The sequence below is a fragment of the Ursus arctos genome, unplaced genomic scaffold (assembly GCF_023065955.2).
Source record: "Ursus arctos isolate Adak ecotype North America unplaced genomic scaffold, UrsArc2.0 scaffold_12, whole genome shotgun sequence".
In the NCBI taxonomy this organism is placed as follows: domain Eukaryota; kingdom Metazoa; phylum Chordata; class Mammalia; order Carnivora; family Ursidae; genus Ursus; species Ursus arctos.
Genome location: NW_026622786.1, coordinates 14900982 through 14911129, shown reverse-complemented (window position 1 = coordinate 14911129; position 10148 = coordinate 14900982). Strand labels below are relative to the sequence as shown.

Here is a 10148-nt window from a genome sequence, read left to right as displayed (position 1 = left end):
CTAGCTTTTTGGCCAGACTAACTGGGTCAGCCTGCCAATCAGTGTCTCTGGAAATATTGGGTACTCTGACCTTTTCCCTGTCTGGACTGAAAAGGCAGTTTCAAGCCATCTGCGGATAATAGGGTATAGGAGACAGAAACAGGAGATTTGCAATCAAACAGACCTGAGTTGAAGTCCTGACTCTACCCTTAACTGTCTATGTGACCTTGAGAAAATTCTTTACCATTTAGTCATCCATCCTTTCATTCATTCAACAAGTATTTATGTACGTCTGTGTAATTCCAGTCTCTGTTCTAGGCACTGGGGACAAAGCAAAGAATAAAACAAACAAACAAACAAACATCTGCCCACATGCCCTCACACTTTGGTAGCTTTGTGACTCAATTTTTTTTTTCATTTAAAATAAGGAAAGACAGTAAAGCCTTCTTCATAGCATTGTTGTGAGATTAACTGGGATAATGTAGGGAAGGTGCTTAGCTAGTGTCCTGGAACACATCTGAAAAACAACAATGTCAGGGAAACTGTGAAAACCTTCCTGAATTTGGTATTTTTCAGACATCTCTTGATTGACATAACAGTTTAGGAGACGCACCTGTTAGAATAGTAGTGATTTCTAGAATATCTGGTCTGAAGGTTGCTCTTCCTTGATCTCTTTTCCAAAAACAGCTACCTGACCAAAAGATGAAAATACAGCATAACAGCATTTTTTTCCCCAGCCAAGCCCATGTATTATAGCAATTTAAAAATATTTATGATAGTGTATAGAAAAAACTGGAAGAAATTTCATTGACATCTTTAATCAAGGAAGTAGCATAATTGGCTGTTTAATTGTCTGCCCTTCATTGTTCGTCTCAGTTCTTCAGTAGATATTCAAGGCACGACTGAAGGCCAGCATTTCTTCTTTAAGCTTATTCTACACCTAAGTATTATTGCCCCGAATCTGATCCTACACATAATAGTAATAGAGGGATTAAGCAGATAAAGAAGATTAAGATGGAATGAACCTCTTGCTAATTCAGAAGAGAAACTATATTAAAAAAAGAATAGGAACTATCTATATTTGTAAATGCGTGCTCTGCCCTCTCTCCTGCCACAGTGGATAGACATTGCCTCCATCCTAGCAAAGATCCGCCCTCAGACCTGGTTCCATCTCTTCTCTGTGCACTAGAACCACTGCCTTAGTCATCTGTCTCTCCCTACTAGACTATATGCTTAAAGGCAGGGACTTTGTTTTACATTTTTCTATCTTTTTTTTTTTTTTTATGTCATGTAGCCCGGCACACAGTTGGTTTTCATTATGTGTTTGTTGAATTGAATTGAAAAGGCATTGACTTCCTCTCAAATCATAGCTTACAGATTATTGACAGGCTAAAATAAAATTGTTCTAATTCCGTCATCTTGTGGTTTTATAAAGAGTTCTAAACACATCAAAAGCATGATGACAAAGTCATTTAAAAGCACTTTGAATGGAATTCAGCTAAAGCCATTTGAAGACTTAGGTTTAAATCTTTTTATAAACAAAATGCCATCTCAAAACAAGAAATTTGTCAGAGATTCCAGGGAAGAAAAATTACTACTAAAATCAAAAGTAGGAACTGCCTAACATACCCTCTTATTACCTAACACCTCTTTTTAGCTTATTTATTTAAACAACTTGGCACAAATGTTAGATAATCTGGTTGCACATTCTCTGGTTATAACAAAGAAGACAAACATTCTCTTCTATTTGAGGACATGACTTTGTTGTTTTTAATTGAGCGTGAATGTGTAAAGAAATTGTAGAAGCTGCTGAAATTTGTAGTTAATAATTTCAGGAATATGGGGCACCTGGGTGACTCAGTCATTAAGCATCTGCCTTCGGCTCAGGCCGTGATCCCGGAGTTCTGGGATCGAGCCCCACATCAGGCTCCTCTGCTGGGAGCCTGCTTCTTCCTCTCCCACTCCTCCTGCTTGTGTTCCCTCTCTCGCTGGCTGTCTCTCTCTCTGTCAAATAAATAAATAAATAAAATCTTTAAAAAAAATGATTTCAGGAATATGAGTGGAAAGAGTTAATAAAAAAAGAAAAGTAAAAGTTTAGTCTGGGGGTGTCTGGGTGGCTCATTCAGTTAAGCATCCAACTCTTGATTTTGGCTGAGGTCATGATCTCAGGGTCATGAGATTGAGCCCCGTGTCGAGCTTTGCACTGGGCATGGAGCCTACTGAAGATTCTCAATCTCCCTCTGCCCCTCCCCCTACCTCTCTTTCTCTCAAAAAAAAATTTAGTCTGGAAAACTTGGGAGCAAGGGTATGGGATAAAGAATTGAGAGATAAGAGTCATTCAACAGTATTTATTGAGCACCTACTAATGCTAGCCACTATCTAGGTCCCCGTGGACACAGAGGTGAACCCTGTTCTTGTGAAGCTAACATTTAAGTTAGGGGAGCATTCATTCAAAGAAGTTCTAATAGTGTTGAACCTCAAAAAGAAGGGTCTTTTACCCCTTAGCTTCCTGGATGTTCACAGTCCCTTTCTACCTACAAGCTCCACAGATTTGGAGAGATTAGGAGGGAAAAACAGAGTCAATCACAAAACCGGTGCTGTTATATAACCTTTCCTGGGGCATGGAGTGCCTGTGTGTCCTTACATTTATACAAGCAAGAGAGACTACTCTAGTAACCATTCCATAGACAGAAAGCTACGTCCCAAGGCGACTGTGTCTACTTATACTGAGAACTGGCTGGCAGTTTCCCTGCTAAAATTGTAAAATAAATAATCACAATACTAACAGATAAAAACAAATAAATACTTCCTGTGTCACTAGACATCTCCATAACACATCTATCTCAAAAGGATTAGAGCGAAAATGTAAGAAGACAATGTGTCGAGCATGGTGCCTGGCATGAAGTCAGTATCACACACACACGCACACTTCCTTCCTCAGCCGCTATGAGAGTATTGCCTCTGCCTCTGCGAGAGAATGCAAATCAGGCTTCTAATCATTCTGCACAGGCCGTCGGCCCCACCCCCTGCACATCTGGTACATACAGCATGTGAATCCCTCTTTAATCAACAACTCAGAATAATGGCATTTCCGACCCTCATCAGAGAATTCAACCAGGAATTGATTGCAATGCAGCTCTTGCCAAATGCTTGCGGGGGACAGCAGATACTTGAGAAACTGTGTAATGGATACATTATCTCCACGCATTCTTCTAAGCTTTTTCTTTGAATTAAGAAATCATTAGAACATTTATCTGGACTACATTATGGCAGTTCTTTATAAAACCCTTTGAATTAAAATGGGCTGCTCCTTTTTTTTACCCACTTTTTAGATAATTTATGTTAAAAACATCTGTCCAGCATGGGACCTGGCCCACAGTAGGTCCTTCACAAGCATTTGATTATTCAAGGGATGAATCTGTTTGAACAAGAACTATGGTCCCCCCCCAACCCTTCACTATATCCAAAAGTGAAAATAACATCCGTTAGATTTCCTTTTCATTCCTTTTCTCTCTAGGGAACTGCTCTCCATCCTTCACATCTTGGCTGGATATCACCGTCTTTCTGGTGCCTGCCCCCCCTCCCTTCCCAGGCAGGGCTCTAAGTTCTTCCTGCCCTTCTCCACCTCTATTACAGCCTGTCTCAGGCTTTTGTAATTGTTTGCACTACTGTCTCCTCGCTGGACTGTGAGGCACGTCAGGACACAACTGCGCCTTTTTCATCTCTGTAACCACAGTGTAGGGCACAGGGCCTAGTCCACAGCAGGTTAATAAATGTGTGAATGTCAAAAGAATAAATAAAGCAGTTCAGTGTCCCTTATATAAACGCCAACTGAACATTTCTTCCTTGAATTCAGTAACAGGAAAACTTGATATTTTCAATACATTTTTAGTAAGTTCCTGCTTTATGCAAAACACTTTCCTGATGTAACAGAGATCTCTGTTGTTCCTCAGGTGAGGGAGACAGACACATCTACAGGCATATTCAAGGCAATCTGGATTCAGTGTTCTAATAGCAGGACAGGGAAAATGCTCAGGGGAGCCTGGGGGTAGAAGAGATTAATTCCAAAATGAAGATAAAGGAGGCTTATTGCTTGAGGTCGACTTTGAATGGACAGAATTTTAACAGACAGATATGGGGATAGGCAACAGCCTTTCCCTGTCTGTGACTCTGAGGTTTCTGAGAGCATGAACTATATTCTCATCCTTGCATCCACAAATGCCTAGTATGGACCTGGCGTATGGTAACTTTTCAACAGATGCTTGTTGGAAAATAGAGTTTATGAGTCTAGGGGTAGATGAAAGAGTGGAAAGGATGGTTGAAACCAAACTGGGAAGGACACAGTTCTGTTTGTTTTGAGTAGCCATAGAGCATTCTTGAGTTGGGGAGGGATGAGATCAGATCAGATTATCTGTAGAAGGATGACTTAGAAGGGAAAGAAATTGGAGACCAGGAAAGCAGCTAGAGGATATTTAAAAGGTATAGGTGAGGGGCGCCTGGGTGGCACAGCGGTTAAGCATCTGCCTTCGGCTCAGGGCGTGATCCCGGCGTTCTGGGATCGAGCCCCACATCAGGCTCCTCTGCTATGAGCCTGCTTCTTCCTCTCCCGCTCCCCCTGCTTGTGTTCCCTCTCTCGCTGGCTGTCTCTCTCTCTGTCAAATAAATAAATAAAATCTTTAAAAAAAAAAGGTATAGGTGAGAATCAATGAGGATGTGAATTAAGCAGTGGAACTGGAAGGGGCAAAGAAGGATGAGGTTCTCCTGGTTTTTGGGTTTTGTCAAATTTGTCTATTTTGATTTTTTTTTTTAAAGATTTTATTTATTTATGTGACAGAGAGATAGCCAGCGAGAGAGGGAACACAGCAGGGGGAGTGGGAGAGGAAGAAGCAGGCTCACAGCGGAAGAGCCTGATGTGGGACTCGATCCCGGATCGCCAGGATCACGCCCTGAGCCGAAGGCAGACGCTTTAACGACTGCGCCACCCAGGCGCCCCTATTTTGATTTTTTTTAAACAATAGAATAAATAATTATCTCAACGATTGCAGCCATGTAAAACTGGTTGGTAGTATTCAGAAACGTCACGGTAATGATGGTTTTCCTGATTCGTGTACAGTCTTCAATAATCCTATGGAGTTACTTGTATGAAGCTGCTGTCAAAGCAGTAAGACTGCATTTATGCATCCATCATTTTCAGGACTGTTGGTGACCCAGGCATATTTTCCCCAAGTAACCTTGCCTCTTCGTGTCACAACACCCAACTCACTCACATTTACGTCGATGGCCGGACCGTTAGTAATAACACCCAAAGCTGTACGTAGTGGGAATGAGGGATTCTTCTTGACACTAAGTATTGGCAGGGAAATGGTGGCTTCCAGTTCAGGATGCGTTGTGAGCCTTTTTGAAATGTAAGTCCCATTGGGCTAATGAATCTTTCATATGTAGCTTGTTTTTGAGTTGAGCCATTTCCAGTAAAGCCGAAGTAGTAACCATGCTCTTCCATGCTTTCTTCTTTCTCTTGAACACTTGTGTTTCTCCCGGGCATGAGCTCTTGGCAAAGGGACTTCCCATTTTCCGGCTATCTCTTTTCATTTTTGTTAATCATATTGGAAAGCACTTCAGCGTGGGCCGTCCCTCTCTCTTCAGCAGATATCCAGGTCCTGCTCCTTGTGGAGTCTTTTCATCATTCTTTTGTTGGGGGTTTCTCTCTTCATGCATCTTGATCACCTTTTTCATTTGTGTTTTCTCAGCATCATGCTGTTTATGGCAGAGCTTAGCTTTTTGACCATCTTTTTGGCCTTCCTTGAACATTCATGAGCCTCTCTGACCTTCTTTCTTTACCTTTTCCCCATGGTAATCCAAACACTACCCATAGCATTTATGGTGTAATTCAATATATTCATTTTGTGGCATGGGGATGGCCACCAGGTACAGGACAGGATGTGAAGCAGAGACCCAGGAGCTGACTCCAGCCCACCTGCAACAGAAAAGGGCAGGATCTTCTGGTTTCAGATTGACATTTCTGCTTACTCTCTTTAAAAAATCACAGACATGCGGGGGCGCCTGGGTGGCACAGCGGTTAAGCGTCTGCCTTCGGCTCAGGGCGTGATCCCAGCGTCATGGGATCGAGCCCCACAACAGGCTCCTCTGCTACGAGCCTGCTTCTTCCTCTCCCACTCCCCCTGCTTGTGTTCCCTCTCTCGCTGGCTGTCTCTATCTCTGTCGAATAAATAAATAAAATCTTAAAAAAAAAATCACAGACGTGCTAAGAAGGACTAGAATAAAATATGCATTCCGTCACTGGTAAAACTAAGAAAACATACATAATCCCAAGCCACAATATACAAATAAGACAAAAACTATATGAGATGTTGGGAATTGATTTAGCAGAGCAGAGAAAGCTTAAAACAAATAAAGTGTCTGTGGATACATATATTAGTGAGAAGCAATCCTATTCACTCTGAAGAACCCAGAAGAGATGAAAATCCCAGAGGTACCAGGTGCAAGGAAGGCGGACGTGTGTTGTGATTGAACAGGGGAGTATGCTGAACATCTGTAGAAGGATCAGTTAGAGCCCCAGGACCCAACCCTGCCTGGCCACGTGACTACCCCTCTCTCACTTTGGTGGGAGAGAAGAGACTTATTCTTTTTTTTTTTTAATTAATGATTTTTTATTATATTATGTTAGTCACCATACAGTACATCCCCGGTTTCCAATGTAAAGCTCGATGATTCATTAGTTGCATATAACACCCAGTGCACCATGCAATATGTGCCCTCCTTACTACCCATCACCAGTCTATCCCATTCCCCCACCCCCCTCCCCTCTGAAGCCCTCAGTTTGTTTCTCATAGTCCATAGAGAAGAGACTTATTCTTGAGAGCAATTGAACCAGAGGGCCTCTGAGTACAGAGATACCAGGACTGGCAGAGGGCCTGGGGGAGGTGGCCAACTGAAAAGACAGGGAATACATGAAAGGCTGCATCCTGAATAGTGAGGCACTCAGTCCCCTTCCCTAGCCCAGAATACCCTCTGGGCACAGCTGCCTCACTTACACCTTCAGGAGAGGAGAGGGGATTGTCCTTCTCTGGAGAATCTCGGTGGCCCTGGCAAAGGGGGTAGGTACACACACACACACACACACACACACACACACACACACACACACATATTTCCCCAAGGAAAAAACATCCAGTCCACAGGTTGAACTCCAGTAGTCACCAAGCTCGCCCAATCACAGAAGACTTCCAATCAGTCTTCCAATCATTTTAGTCTTAAAAATGAACAAAAGGGGGGTGCCTGGGTGGCTCAGTTGTTAAGTGTTTGTCTTCAGTTCAGGTCATGATCCCGCATCAGGCTCTCTGCTCAGTGGAGAGTCTGCTTCTTCCTCTTCCTCTGTGCTCTCTCTCTCTCTCTTGCTCTCACTCTCTCTCAAGTAAATAAATATAATCTTTAAAAAAATGAACAGAAGGTAGGGGAGCCTGGGTGGCTCGGTCTGTTAAGTATCCTACTCTTGATTTCGTCTCAGATCATGATCTCAGGGTTGTGAAAGTGAGCCCCCTGTCGGGCTCTGTGCCCAGAGGGGAGTCTGCTTGAGATTCTTCCTCTCCCTCTGCCCCTCCCCCTGCTCTCTCTCTCTCTCTCAAATAAGTAAATAAATCTTTTTTAAAAAATGAACAGAAGGAAAATGGTCTAGATTTTTGAGAAAGGCTTACAACATAAAAAGCAGAGAGAAAAGAAAAAACTAGGAGAAGAAAACTAATTTTAAAGAAAGCAATAATTAGCATCCTCAGAGAAACAAGGATGCTATAAAAAAGGTACAATAAGAGAATAAGAAAAAGCTCTTGCAAATTAGCAATATAACTAAAATTAAAAATTCTAAAGAAGAATTGGAAGATTAAGTTGGAGAAATCCCATTGAAAGTAGAACACAGACAAAGATATGAATAATAATATGGAAAAGATAAGGAAATTGGAGGATTCTACCTCTACTAGCAAATCAACAGAGATCACAGAAATATGGGACACAGAAAATGGATAAAGCAAAGAAATAATTTGATGATATTTTGGAAAACCAAAGTACTAAGGTATCTATTTAAAAGTCCAAAAAGTGTTCCTCCCAAAACAAACCTTTTAAAAGGCTGCACCAAGACATATCCTCATGAAATTTCAGTACACCAAGGATGAAGAATTAATAGAAAAATGTTTCAGACAAAAAAACAGGTTACATACAAAAGTTTAGTAATTAGCAGCTAGCTACCCTAGAAGCTAGAAGAGAGGGGAGAACTACACTCAGTATTACAAAGAAAAATTATTTCCACTTTAGGAATATACAGCTAGTCAAACTATCATGATGTGTGATGATAGAATAAAGATATTTTAGAATTACAAAAATCTCAACAAACCTAACTCCACTGTATCATGTCTGAAGAAGCTACTAGGCAATATGCTCTACCAAACAAGAAAAGAGGAAGCACGAGGTCCAAGAGAGGCAAGAAGTGAAGGGAATGTCCAGGTTAGTGGTAAAGGGAAGTCTCAGAATAAGAGGTGTGTAGCTGACCTCTATAGTAAACAGTTCATAGAACAGGAAGACTTAAGGTTCCAGGAGACAATTCCCTTGGGCTGTGGGTGCAAGAAAGAGAAGTGGGGGGGGGATAAAAATGATAGCAAACTGCATTTAAGAAGTTGTTGGAGGAAATAGGGAGATTAAGCCAGTCACTGATACATAAAATACTAAGAAGATGGGGAAAAAAGAAAAAGAAAGAAAGAAAGAAAGAAAGAAAGAAAGAAAGAAAGAAGCTATTAACTACATGAAAAACTAAAGTTGAACAGGGAAGTGGAAAAAAAAAGAAGGCAACTATTAACTATGTGAAAAAACAAAGTTGAACAAGGAAGCAGCCGCTATAATAGTACACTACATGACACAGTAGTAAACAGCTTTTATGTGGTTCTAATAACGTAGATATTGAATACTGATCGAAATGAAATTGTGACATAACTATACAGATAAAAAGATAAAAGAGGAGAAGTCATATAGAGGAGTTTGAGAGAGCTAAGTAATCATTCGTTATCAGGCGGCATCAATACATAATAACTGATATTGGAGAATCAAGAAAAAGCAGTACAATCTTATTTAGATTCATAAAGGCAAATACTAGAAGAAAGGGCTAAAAGAATTGACTGGTTACAACTTGACTATGCTACTATATATAGTGGTTGTGCATTTCACAACTCACAGATATCCCCAAATAAATGATATCCCCAAAACTGAGTTTTGCACAACCTGCCCAGCCTTATGCAACAGTTCTGCCTCTTGGGAGTGGGACCAGCACTGGGTCAGGCTGATGTGAGAAGAGGACTGCTCTATCTACGATGTTACAAACACTTTAGCCCTATTTGCCTTTTTTTTTCTTTTAAAATTATGTGTTTAATTTTTAAAAATCTAAAATAAAAAAGAGGCGAGTATAGATTTGAGACATACTTCTGAAAAATCTCATTGGGATTTGGCAGCCTCTGAGGGATAGGCAGATAAAGAGGAGACAGTAAAGATTGTGGAGAAAAATCAGTTAAACAGGGAGGAGAAAAAAGAAAAGCATTTATTATGCTAGACGGCAAAGGAAAGAGTTACCACAGGAGTAATGGCCAACAGCGCCACATGCTGGTGAGGGGGAATTACAAGGTCTCTGGCATCAGAAGTCCTGGCCCGGAGTCTAACTCAGCTCTGCCACCCTCCAAGGGGCTGTTTCCTCGCCTAAAAATAGATGATGACGATACTAACCTCACAGTACCCTTTTACTGCTGCTTTCATGAAATACAGAGTGACAAGCTTGCTGGATTAAGAAATGCTTTCCAGCGCCCAGTTACCATCTTGGTGATACCCTCTTCAAACTAATCAAAATATTATCTGGGGGAAAGGGCTATGCTATTGAAAATTAATTTTATTTTCAAAGTTATATGAATTATTTCCAAGGTCCCTGGGAAGATATTTTTCTTTTAAATTTGACAGGTCAGGATCCACTTCCTTGAAGTTGGGATTTCTGAGAAGACTCTCATGGAAATTCTCTGGCCCTGAGGACTAGGTATAGGGGACCAGGTAAGCAAACCAATCTCCTTCCCACTGCAGGACCCCAGCTGCAAGAGGAGCTTCCCTTCCCCTGGAACTAGACACAGAAC

General features: G+C 41.3%; 1 pseudogene; it reads right to left on the bottom strand.

Moving 5' to 3' along the window:
• Window positions 1–5132: 5132 nt before the first annotated feature.
• LOC113244902 (ribosome biogenesis protein NSA2 homolog) lies at window positions 5133–5889 on the bottom strand (annotated as a pseudogene).
• Window positions 5890–10148: the final 4259 nt, after the last annotated feature.